The 13,515-nt window shown below is 40.2% G+C and overlaps 1 protein-coding gene across 1 annotated transcript in view; it reads right to left on the reverse strand.

The window, feature by feature from the left end:
- SLC5A3 (solute carrier family 5 member 3) overlaps positions 1 to 13,184 on the reverse strand; it is a 38,752-nt gene extending 25,568 nt beyond the window's left edge. The window contains exon 1 of the mRNA XM_075033762.1: positions 13,056 to 13,184. The gene's annotated coding sequence lies outside the window, so the exon portion shown is untranslated. The remainder of the gene's footprint in view (positions 1 to 13,055) is intronic.
- Positions 13,185 to 13,515: the final 331 nt, after the last annotated feature.

A 13,515-nucleotide genomic window follows, 5' to 3' on the forward strand; every position in this document is an offset into this window, starting at 1 on the left:
GTAAATACAGAACCTATTCTGTGAAAAAGCTGTTGGAAATGTTTTATGGAATTAAAAAATGTCATGCAATATCTCATAGACTCCTGACAAAGAAACTAGTCCAGCATGGCAGGATTAAGGGGAAAAATTACTGCACTTTTAAAACCTCTAAATTACCATTAATAACCTCTCTAAGCACAACTAGATTGCACCTCAGTGATCTCTTTCGTATGATGGAATATACCTAGTTTTGAAACAAGTACTATGTGCACCATAGAAAAAAAACAATTCTCTCCTCTTAATAAAAGCTTTAATTTCTAGCTGTGATACATTGCACAATATCAAAATAAAATCAAAATTTATCACAGGTTTAGGACTAGGATGTTGGCTGTCTTGAACTTCAGATCAGGACAGATTTTCAGAGGTGTTAGTAGAAAACAGAATTGCGCTGTGGAAAGAGTAATTACACTGCCAAATGTGGTTTTGTTTGCTTGTACTGCTGTTTGTTTATAGACTATAGACAGAGATATAGATACAGATACAGATACAGATACGTGCCTCTTCTCCCTAGTATTTACTCACCTTCTCAGTAAGATTTGTAGCTGAGCATTATATATTTAAGGTAACAGCATGTGAACTGGGGAGTAAAAAGTCTGCATGGGAATATCTGGATGGCTCTGCGGTCATGGCAGTGATTGTGGTCCAGACATACTCCAAAGAGGTAATAGGAGTAGCTGGGTCAGAACAGTGAAATATCAGAAGTCATCAGGTCCCAAGGGAGCAGATGAGTGAGCAAAGCCGAAGTGAAGGAGATAGTATTAAGAGATGGAGCTGTTGTAAGCTTGTACATAGGGCTCCTGAAGTATCTGCCTGGGAATATGTCTCTTAGACACGGGGGCAGGCTTGCTGCTGGAGGAAGGATTGAAAGGAAGCAGAGCTGAGAAATGAAGGAAAAGTGCGACTATCAGGGTAAAGTGTGGGCCAAAGAGACCAGAGCAGGGACAAGTGGGAAGGAATGTGGAGGAGATTGTGATGTGGTGCTCTCAAACTAGGGCTAGGATCTAATGAGAGGATGTAAAAGAGAGGGCAAGGGGGAAGGGAGAAGTAAGAATGGATGGAAAAAGACTAGGATGGAGAAAGGGCAGTCTTGAAGAAGACTAGGACATTGAAAGATGGGGTAGCAGGAAGCTGAATGGGCTGTGCTAGGAGAGAGCAGGAATAATCATGTATTTCAGACCTTCTAATAAAACCACAAATCTCTGGATTCCCCACACCCACTCATCCCCTGCCACTAGTCCTCTTCTGTCAGCAAATACCTGTGAATCCCCCAACAAAGTAAATTTGTCAAATATTCCTCCTGTCCACACACGGATGACAAGCCACTGCTCTTACCAGTTCCCCTGTTAGCTCAGAGTGGCAGGGACCTCTGCGGTAAAGCTAAAGGCTTCAGCCCTAATGACATTTACAACAATATGATGCTGCATGATGGAAGGGGGGAGCTTGATTTTTTTTTTTTAACTGTTTGCTTTTTTAAAAGCTAGATAATTGCACATATAAAATCTGCTTTAAATGAGGACTAGGTTGCAAAATCAATACTACATAATGAGGAGTGTTATTTTCTCCTTCCTCTCCTTTGCATATGCATATGCAAAGTACATAATTGCATACTTTTCTTTCCATGGGATCTCTGCCACATTTCTTTTTCAGGGTGGAGCTGCTCTGGAGCTGTGTCAGGACTACATAGTGGAGGAGGCCGCTGTCTACAGGAGTTTTTCCACATTTGTTTCAGCAAACGGGAGATGTGCAGAAATGACAGCACAGGGTCATGTGAAAAAGGATGAGCTTTTGGTTAAAACAGCTGAGCTCTGCCTTAGGAGTGGATTCAATCCCTCCTTTGCCGCATAGTTCTTGTATGATGCTGGATTAAGTCAGTTAAACCACACTTCTTGCAGGTGGCCACAAATTTCATGCTCCTAGTTTCTGGGTATCTGAATTGACATTTTGTGGTCTAATTTGCAGAAGTGCTGAATGATCCCAGATGAAACTGAATTCAATGGGTGCTAGACATATAAAGTGCTCTGAGTGAAAAACGTATCAACTACTTGAAATATTAACTGTCTCAAACCAAGTAACCAGAATCTACAAAACCTTAAACTACAGACAATTCCAACCCAAGCCCATCACAAAACCATTGCACCCAAGAGGTAACAAAATCTATTTATGGCTAATGATTCTTTTCTATGGAAAGGGGAGGAAGAGGCATTTCTGCTGTTCAGCCTGATACTCGAGGAGGTCTCATGCCCACCAAAAACCCAAATCCACATGGTGTGGTAAGGTTGCTGTGACGCACCTGGCCCTCTCACAGAGACCCTCTACTACTCCTTTGCATGTGCGTTAATGGTTCTGCCAGGTCGGACCATGAACAAGTCAAATACAGCTGCATGGTGGTGGGAGTGACAGTGGAGGTATCAGGAGATCTGACAGGGTCCAGTTCTTCCAGGCAAAGGCACTGGCTCTGGCACACTGGAAATTAATGTGTGGTTGGGAAGGTGGAGTCACCAGGAGGGCTTGTGTCACTTTTCAAGAACTGCTGAGTGCCAGTGGGGCCTAGGGAAAAAAGTGGGAAGAGAGGGCTCAACTGTGTAAGTAAGGCTTTAAACTAGGAGGTAGGCAGGTCAGTGATACGAGTCCAAAAGTAATTGTAGCAAATGATAGTTCATGGGGAACACAAGATGATGAGGAAACATCTACAAATGCATGAGCAGGTAGAGGAAGACCCTGGAAAGAAAGCTGCAGAGCCACAGCAGGTGCACCATCAGTTTCTGTGCCCAGCTTACAGGCAGCAACTTGTTTAAATCTCAGTAAGTGGCTCATTAGCCCTCCAATGTGACCATACACTACAGCAAACTAAGGACAAGAATAAAAGCATAAAAGGAGCCTGTAAGAATAAAATCAGAAAGGCCAAGGCAAAAAAAAGTCAATATAATTAGCAAAGGAAAGAGAGGGTAACAAGAAAGCACTTCTATGCTTTAGAAGTTAGAGAAAGACAATGGCAAAATTATCTACCTTTTGACAAGGATGGAAAGCTAGTAAGAGGTGACACAGGAAAAGCCAAAGTGATTAATGTCTTTTTCCCATCACTCCTCAGCAAAAAGAATTAACTATGATCAATTGACTAATCATTAATGTCTAAGGCTAAATAACAGAAAGAACAGAATAGACTACTTCAGTAAGTCAGTTATTTTCCAGCCAACCAGACCAGACAGAAACTAACTGAGAGCAAGTGGGAATCTGGCTGAAGCAATCCTAGAGTCATGAGGAATCCTTTCCCACAGCACCTGGGGAATGAAGACTGGTGACAGGGGATTGCAATACCCATTTTTAAAAAAAAAAAAAGAAAAGCAGCTTGAGGAATATAGGTGGAGAAAACAGCCTAACTTGAATTGCTGGAAATATATTGAAACAAATAATTAAACAAAGTTTTCTTTTGTGTATGGGAAATAATGAAATGATAAGTTGAGGCCAAGAAAGATTTGCCAGGAACAAATCATGCTGAACCAAGCTAATTTCCTTCTCTGACAAGTAGCAGGTCTTATGGACAATAGATACTGCATATCTTGACTTGAACAAGGCTTTCAACACAGCCTCTTGTGATTTCTTGTAAGCGAGCTAAAACGAAACTATTGTAAGGTGGACTCATAGCTGCTTAAAAAAAACAAATAATAGAAGAGGAATTATCATCAGTTCACTGTTGAAGTGGAAGAATTATGGAAAGCAGTTCTGCAGATGCCCTTCCCAGGACTCGTACCACTCACTATTTTCATTGTATTTTGGAAGATGGCATATCGAGTATGGCTACCAAATTTGTAGAGGAAGTTCTATGAGCACCTTGGCAGGATTAGCATCTTGATCATTTGAATAAATGGTCTGAAAACAATAGGATTCAGTGCAGTAAAAACAGGTGTAAACTATTACACGTAGGTAAGAATAAACCCCCAAATAGAGAGCAGCCAGCAAGGCAAAAGACCTACACAAAAATGCCTTGGGGATTTTGGAAGAGTTCAAGCTGACTAAGAATTAACAACCCCATACTGGTGTGGAAAAGCAAGTATTGTGCTGAAATGTATAAACTGGCTAGGTGAGATATGTGAAATAATTTCTCCACTCCTACTCAGCACTGGTGAGGTCTCAAACTGGAAAATGGACTGATTCACTTTGGTCACTGAACTCAAGAGAGGAATGGGCAATTAGGGAAAGTCTTGAAAGCAAAAAAAAGTACTAAAAGTCTTAAAAAATTACCCTGGGGGGAAATCTCAAAGAATTGGATTTGTTTAATCTAGAGAAAAGAGGACTGAGAAGAAACAGGATAACAGTCTTCAAATACGTTAAAAGGTAGCTGCCCAGTGGAAGGCAGTAGGTAACTCTCAATGCTTAGAGGGGAGCAGGGAGCTTAAATAGTATCTAGAGTTACAGTTTCTGCTATATATAGGGAAAAACTTCTAGCTAGGAGGCTAAGAAAGCCTTGGCGCCAGTGTAGGTCACTGAGTCTTTAGCACTGATGGTTTTAAACACCCCTGAAAAAGGCATCATTTAGATATTGTTGAGTGTGTTCAGGAAAGAGGGTACTAGACCCAAGGGCAAGAGCTTGTGAGGCAAGTGTACATAATAACTTGCAGACACATATTTGAAAGGCATACGTAGCATCTGGAGCTGGGAGTCATGGCATCATTAGAGTGTCGTCATTGGATGAAGCATCTCAGCTCCCAGTAAGTTCTTTCCAGCACATGTAACCTCAAAGCAGGAAAAAAGAAATCGGATCTAATATGCAAACTTTGACAGGTTTCTGACCCCTAGATAATTTCTTGAGGGCTCTTCCTACCTTATACAATTGTAAATAGACACAGGGTATGCCAGAATGGCCAAATTGCTGCTGCAGTGGTTTCCTGTTACAGGTGAAAAACAAATATTAAGCCTTCACTGGTAATATATGGGGGAAAAAAAATCTAGCTATATCATGTGCATTTCTAGCAAAAGGAGCTTGAAATCCCATCACCTGGGAGACAATCAAGAACTGGCATTTCTCCTTTATGAAAGGACTGAAAAGTTTTGTCATGAACCTGAAAGACTGTTTTTGTTGCGTTGCTTTGCAAATATTTGGGAGGCAACAGTCCTTGTCCTTGTCCTGGGGGCCTGTTCTTCTGAATAGCCAAGGCAAGAAAATGGTTTGAGAAGCAGCAAAGGTACAAACAGAGGGAAATTACATGCATCGAGCTGCACAAAATCGGTATGACATGAGTGGGAGTAAAACCCAGGTCTTTCTGGTGCTCACACCAGTACCATCCATCTTGCACTGCTGTCATACTGTAACAGCATTGGTTTCAACAGTTAAATTTCCTTTACAAAGAACTCATGTGAAGGTTGCATTTTATGTTGGCAATGACCACAGACTGTGTACATTGCTAAGGCATCTTTCTAGTGCTATGAAAGTGATAATGTAATTCTATGCAATTAAAATGATGCGTCCTACATGCATAATGCCTCTCCCTAGCTTTACAGCTGTTCGCCATGTTCTCTGTGAGGGCATTTGCCGATAATAAATTGTGTTGTGGAAATATAATAACATGAACAAGGAAATCTAAAGTGATCCAATTCTTTAATCTAGTTTAAACCTACATTTTCTCAGAGGAATCCCTAACCCAGGTTAATTTAGAGAAGTGATGAGATTTGATCCCATCAGCCTTATAAATCACACATGCAAAATGCACGGTATTACATTGCTATTAATAGTGCTGACATGTATATGTATGCTCCTAATCTTGTAAATATATGAGAAAAGCAAAAAATAAACAAGCAAATACAATTCAGTGGAGCCCACCTGTCTCCTGCTTCCTGGGGAAGCCCTGCATCTTGGCTTCAGATTATTCTCTTCCCAAACTCTAGTTTATTAAAGCAAAGAATGTTCAGCCAGCCAGCCTTTGCCTCTGCCTCTCTTACAGAGACAATAACTTCTGCACCAGGTTACCATGTACCCAGGTTTCCCTGGACATTTATTCTTTTTCCATTCAAAAACTGTGTCTGGGCAGAAAACGCAGATTTCATGTATTTCTTCCAAATTTTCAGATATCAGACAGTCTGACTTGAATTGTGACTTTGAGCATGGCTGATTGATAGGTGTCAGACTGTCATTGACTCACCTATTGCACCACCTGCATATTAGCTCTATGTTTCATGCATGGTGAGGCTGATGCTTACAAGAAGTGAGAGCTATTTTGCATATGTTGTAGAGTTGATTATCACCTGTGCAGGACTTCTGATGCAACAGGAACATTTTGGATTTACTATGCATTGGCAGACCAACTATACCACCTTGCAGAGCAAGTCTAATGATTTCAAAAGCCTCAGATCTGATGCACATGTGTTATCTGGAACATGCACAAGTAATTTTGTCTGAGAAATCCCCATGAAAAAAATAGCCCCTGTAGGTCTCTCTGGAGATATTAGAAATACTCAATAAACAAGAAATAGTTAAGGCTAAAACCTAACTGACACTATGCTTTTTCAAAGGTGCAGGGGAAAGAGCAGGTGAGAATCTGTTGAGAAGAGAGGGGAATATTTGGGAGGAACAGTCAGTTTATGCCAAGTATGTTTAGCAGGTGAGGAGGCAAACCTACCCCTCCTCAGGCTGCCTGCCTGGCAAGTAAGCTAGCTGTGACATGCTTTACTCCCACTTTGAGAAGTGTTATATATCCCACATCATTCATTCCACAAGATTAAGGAATTCTCTCTTGGCATGACATAAAGAGTATTCATCAGGCACCTTCTCTGTTTCCCTCCCATGCTGCCATCCAGAGAAAGATTGTTGTGGGGAAAAAAGGCCTTGCTATTAGTCTTGGTTTCTTTATTATGAAGTGACAGTTTATAATTGTCCATAACAAACAAGACCCCATATTTTTCCCAGTATTAACTTCAGTGAACAGATCTCACTGGAGTCATACTACAAAGGAATTTAGTCCTAGCAACATTATATTAAGAAAGCTATTCAGTGCGATGTGAATAATTTCAGTTAGAGAATTTTAAATCTTTTGGATGATACAGTTATTCATGCACATGCAACCTGCCATAGATGCCTATCTGGTTACAACCTGAAGCTTCAGGTTCAGTTTTTACAGACGACTATGCAGTTGTTATTCAATTCCTACAATTAACATTTGTGCAAGTGTACTATCCTTTACAAAGGTCAGGCTGCTTACAGGTGTTCAGCGTTACTGATATCTACCTGGGAAATGAGATCACCTGGGAATTATGTAGGTTTTAAGAATTTAGTTGTAACAGTTTTTCTAAAACTATTATGAAACTTCTGGTAATTTGTATTTCTGTCAGGATGCGAATTCAGTAGCAAAATGCCTTTTTGATAGCACTTCAAAACCCTGCACAACAACAAGACTTCCAAACTGAAAGTAAAAGCCAGAACATTTGCCTGAACTCCTCCAAGATCTGGAAGATTTGGGGGATTGGAATAAAATTATAAATTCATGTCTAAGTCTCCCTTTATTTTTCACAAGAGAAAAACCCAAGTCTTGGAAAAGTTATGAGACAGCCTCATACACACTGCACTGGAATGACTTCTGAGAATCCCTTGACTCTTCCCTTCTCAACAAATGGAGTCAGTTGTGTCACAGAAAAATGATAGATAGCTTATAGAAGGTTAGCAGCTGGCTAAGGAAGCGTTGAACAGCTCAGCCTGAAATCAAGCAGGACCAACACAGTCACGATGGGACAGGAAAAACACTGTAATGGGCTAGCAAGCACACCACCTTCTGCTGCTGTTTAAAGCACTGCCCCTTCATTTAGCAAGGAAGTATGAAAGAATCGCTCCAGATTCTGCAAGTTGCCAGAAATGTTTTCTCCAAGCTTCAGTTCAGAAACCATTCCACTTCCTTCTAATGAACATACAAACATTTTGGCTCACCTACTTACCTCTCATCATTAGAATAATCTCACATAGCACAATCAAGAGCAGAGAGTGGGGCTGCGTCCTTGTACATCTTTGATGTTTCTGCACTTCTCAAGTCACACAAGAAAAAGCATAACTTTGCTGAAGACACTTAGTTGAAAATCATCTGTAACATGAAGGTATTTCTGGGTACAAAACTGGTGTTTGGTCCAAAGGTCTTGCAGTTGTAGGTGCCTAATAAAATGTGCAGACCACAGAGATGCAATCTGGTGACAGACTGGGATCATCCATGACTTTAAAGAACTAAGACTCCCGACAGGTTGTAAAACCACTCACTCTTCCTTTCTCCTCCTCCTTGCAGATTCAGCTCTGCCAACACAACTCACCCAGATCTTACAAAACCAAAATTGTTCAGGTCTTTGTTTGTTTTCATCTCTTAATCAAGAAGAGAAAACACTGTAAATGAGCTAGGAAAAAATGTGCAGGTGAAAAAAATTATCACCAGAAATTAAAGTATTACAAATGCTAAATCATCTCAGTGGATATTGGGGAAAACCACACTGTGGAAAAAAGCACAGTATAGGAGTTCTTCACAATAAAAAATACTGATACAAAAAAGGAGAGTAAGCCAATGTTCTTTCTGTCACTAGTGTAGATTGATTTGGAACAACCTGTCATGCTCACTGAGATCCATTTCTTTCTTCAAAAAAAATTTAATTTCTTACTAAATTATCCCAGTGAAACTTTCTAGCTAAACAACGAGTATATAACACAATGATAATACCTCTGGTTTTGGTATCACATCTTCACCTGTCTGATTCAACTACAAGTATAATTTAAGTTCTCTTAAAACAAGGAACTGACACAAGTTTACTAATTTTTTTCATGGAATACAATATAATGAACACATATACTAAATAAGTAATCTGCTGTCTCGCTTTTTATTATATTTTTAAAATTTAAGTAAAATATAGGATTCTGTGAAATGATTTATAGCAAGCAACACAACATACCTGCATGGTAAATATATTCAGCTGTATATTTAATTCCCAGCAAACAAAATCAGTGCATGGATCTGGTGTATTTATATCATGGGTATATTCAAACCAATCTACATTAAGAATTTAGTGGCTTTCAAAAAGTTAATGAAGCTTGTAGTAAATCTTCAGCATAATATACTGCAAGTTCCTCAGTGAATGAAGTGACAGAACAGTACAAGTCTGTCTTAGTGGCAATTACAGGCCAGTTCTACATTCGTGAGCATGAAACTTTCAATTACTCTGAACTTTTAAATGGGATTCTACCATGAAAAAAGGCCTGAAATAGGAATCAGGGCTTCCATATTTTTGTCTCAACGATTTTTGCAGGAAAGGTGCTCCACCTAGAAATGAAAGCGTACTCTGACCTCCAGACCTGAAAAAAATATTGCCTCTGAGGATCAGCCCAAGGGTATTTTAATAGCATATGCATCATTTCCAGTCATAACGCTTGTTGGCCTTTTTATGTCCTTAATGGCATCTTAGCTATCCCATTGCCTTCAGTGAATTTGCAGAGTTAACTCAATGTAGTAAAGTAAACAGCTCTGTCTCATCTGTAAGATGGATAAAACTCCAGCTTTTTCAGTCTTTTTTTTATTCACAGAGAAGTAACAAAGCAAAAGCCTTGGAAGAAAACACTGCAAGCAAGAATATCTGAATGTGTAAAAATGGAGGATCAGCTATTTCTTCCATACTTTGAATAAAAACTCAGAAACGTCTCTCAGGACCGCGACCTCAAAAAAAAAAAAAAAAAAAAAAAGCCCAAAGTGATACAGCCAACAGATGAAAACCATTTACAGCATCATTTCTTATAGATACCAATCTGCATCCAAAATCTCTAACTTCTTAGCTTTCAAGAAAATCAGTAGGATTTGCTTTCTACTTACAGCCCTGCTGGGTCTGTTCTGCAATTTAACACACGATTTAACAACACGGCAAGCTTGGTAGGAGCAAGAGTGTGTTGAACCTGAGTTACTAAGCACAGCAAGTTAGGGCACGCACGGAGTCTGGCAGCAATGCACACAGCCCTCCCAAGTGTACAGTATTGACAATGCTACCATAACCAAGGTGAATCAGAACAGAACTTTGCTTTCAGAACTCTATATTATATCAGCAAAATGTGAGGATCTATGTACAGAAGTTAGGATTAGGTAAGTCACAGAACAATGTCTATAGCAAATGTGGGTGAAAAACAATATGTGGAAGATACAGCAAAACAGATGACAGTTGCAGGAAAGTGGGAAGTTAAATAGCCCCTTGCAGAGATGTTATGAATGCTGATACACAAAAAAATTATTCTAGCAATTCCCATTTCCGCTGGTGAAATTAGATACAAAAAATGGACACTGTGAAACAATCAACTGTGTCATTGCTTTATGGGATGTGGAATTGTCTGTATTGTGTAATAAGATGTTACAAGTCTGTGAGGCAGAACAACTTGTGCTATTCTCAGCAGAATAACTCAGGGCACAACAGCAACTCCTTTCCTTGGTTTTTAGCAGTGGAGTCTGCATAGTTCCCTCCCTGAACAAAATTGTGCAGAGGATATGATACAATCAGTAATTCCCAAGATCACTTCTTTCAGCTGGCGCTTCTTTAATGTGTCACATTCCCAAGTTCTCATGGAAAACCTAGATTATAAGACAGAAGGTACCAAACACCTACCTCATGTTAATAGGGCAGTAATGCACATAATTATACCCAGTGCTTTACACCCTCTTCCCCTCCAATATTGGCAATGCAGCAGCTGACAATATTGGCATGTTTCCATTGGCACAACCAACTACTCATGCTCAGAGCTGTGCCAACATCCCCTGATGTAAAATTAGAACAGTAAGACCACATCCTGCCTTCCTTTGTTTGCTCACCTATTTAGGCAGCGGTTTCAACTGAGCCTGAACCATCCACTCCTATGTGCATAGAGGGAACTGTGCACAAAGGAGCTGTGCTGTCCAGCACTCCCATGGCATGGTGCGATAACACAGATTGATACCAGCGGAGAGAACGACCTCTCTGCAGTGGTCACAGACTACTGCAGGCACTGGTGGTGCTCCAGGCAGCATTCACACTAGGGATTGTCTTTGCCGATGGAAAGCCCCCTACAACACCCCTGTCTTTTCTCTGCTCATAGAATATGTGCAATAGAGGCTAAAGTCTTAGCTGTAGCCAATAATTAAATGGTATGACCTTTTCTCTTACCTGAGGTACCAATACAATGATCTTCCAGTGGTTACTTCAACTTCAGAAGATACAAATGCTAGCAATCCTTTTTACTGACTATGATCATTTCCATGGCAATGCTGTTTGTCTAGTGCTTTGTGTGTGCCAGGCACTCAGTGAAGAGGAAACAAGACAAAGCCAAAACTATTTGCAGTTTGATGACCTGCTTCTGCAGCCTATGGTAGCACTTATACAGTAATTCCAAAGGCACGCATGTGTGTGTACACATGTGTACATGTTCATGGAGGAGTTGTGGGGCTTGCTTAACTTTCAGCCAGATCAAATCAATAGTTTGGCTCAACAGCCAGCCAAATAAATGCTAGTCTTGGCAAGCAGAGACAAGAGGAACAAGCATGTGGAGAAGAAAGAGCAGCCGAGGCAAGGTGAGACCACATTTTTGGTGGCAGTGTTAGCATAAACTGTGGAACTGCAGTACCAGCATCACTGTAATCTTGTCTTTTTGGTGGCTTAAACTGCTGTGGAACTCTGCAGCAGGAGCACCTGCTGCAGAGATGCGAGCAGCACACTTGTGCAAAAGCCATTGCAGGTGAGTGTGGGTTGCAGAACCAGGGGACAAAGACACAATACAACAACAACAAAGAAAGGAACAAAAAAAAAAAGAAGCAGAAATTCAGTTACCTGTAAGAAACAGCAGCTCCACTCTGTGTAGCATTTGTGGTAGAGTTTTAGACAGCTACACTGGAAAGAGCTGTAAAAATTGCACTTAGAAATACATAGGAAGCGACAAATGTCCTTTAGCAGAGTGGTAAGGCAAAATTTGCTTTTTTTAACCTTAACTTCCTGGGCTTTAAGCATTTCTAAGTCTTGAAGCTGAACAAGCCCATTATCAGTATGAAAATGCCAAAGAAACTGGAATGCTTTAACTTTCTTTCTTTCCTATCTTTAAAAAAAAAAAAGAAAAAAAGGCTTTTACCACTTTGTAGTTCTACCAAAATGAATAATTAACAATAATGAAATTGTTCCATACTATATAAACAATGGTCCTATATCTCACTTTTTTGTAGATGATTTATATCTAGCCTTTCATTTGGCAAAGATAGCAATAAGTCTAGCTATCTCTATAGATAAAAATATAAATACAGGTATCACACAGCAAATGACTGTCAAAGTTTTGACCTGAACCTGTTGAAGTTCTGATAGGTTCAATCCCAGGTTTCTTCCATAATGTCACCAACAACCACCGTTTATTATCCATAGTAAGGTGTTCCAGTTTAAACAGATTTTCTTTGGTCTCTCAAATTCAGCAGACTGTGTCCAAAATCTCTGTACCCTGAAATAATCCAAGTAATAGCTAGACTTTTTTCTGTTGTGTCACATCCAAAGATCACTCCTTAGACAGATGATGGCTGAACAATGCACCTTTCCAGAAAATTGTATGTTTCTAATACTAGGTTTTTGTCAACAGACCAGCTCAGCTGTTTTGCTATCTGGACTGCACGTGAAAGAATGATCCATTTGTTTCTTGCTCTTCAGCTGCCCTTACAGATGACAAACAGGTTTCTGTATGGGACCCAGGAATAGAACAAGGAGGACTAATATATAATATGTAACTTGGCATTGCATGCTTTGAGAGTGGTGCTTGGAAACAAGGAGAAAAACAGTATGTTCAGTGGAATATTCCTTCATGTATATATTTTATCTGCAGCTGCAATGTACGGAAGCCAAATTATTAGAGGTGAACTGGAAGAGAAGCAATAAAATGCCATTAACTTTAGCACTTCAGAAGTTAGGGATGGAAGTGACCCATAAGACCTCTGCCAGAGAAAGATTGCTCCTTCCAGGACCGCGGTAAGTACACCAAATAGGGAAGAATAGGAAGCACATGCACCATACTTTAACCTTACCTTTCTGCCTGCTTGTCCATCCCCTGGGCTTTGCCTCTCTGCCCTCTCCCAGGTGGCACGCCGTTCCAGCGGGCACTGCTCTGATCCTGTCGTTGCCCACCCACAAGCTGTGCCAGCGCAGGAAGCCAGCTGCGCAGAGGAAAAAAAGGGGGTGGAGGGGGAAAGCGGACCTTCAGAAACAGGCTGCTGAGTTTTCATGGGCACTTTTCAACAAACAAACAAATGTTATAATATGAGAAAATGAGAGGCTTTTCCTCACTGAATATGTATGAGAGATTTCATGTGAAGAAAGCCTACTATCAGTATATAGTCGCAATATTTTCATAAGGATTTGTCCTTCAGAGATGGATTATACAGCTTTTCTTATTGCAGGAATGTGAAGATTAAAGATCCCAAATGCTCTATATTTTTGAGTTGTAGCAAATGTGCCAGGAATCTGGGGAGATTTCCAAAATGCATT

The sequence above is a fragment of the Buteo buteo genome, chromosome 8, assembly GCF_964188355.1.
Source record: "Buteo buteo chromosome 8, bButBut1.hap1.1, whole genome shotgun sequence".
NCBI classification, from domain to species: domain Eukaryota; kingdom Metazoa; phylum Chordata; class Aves; order Accipitriformes; family Accipitridae; genus Buteo; species Buteo buteo.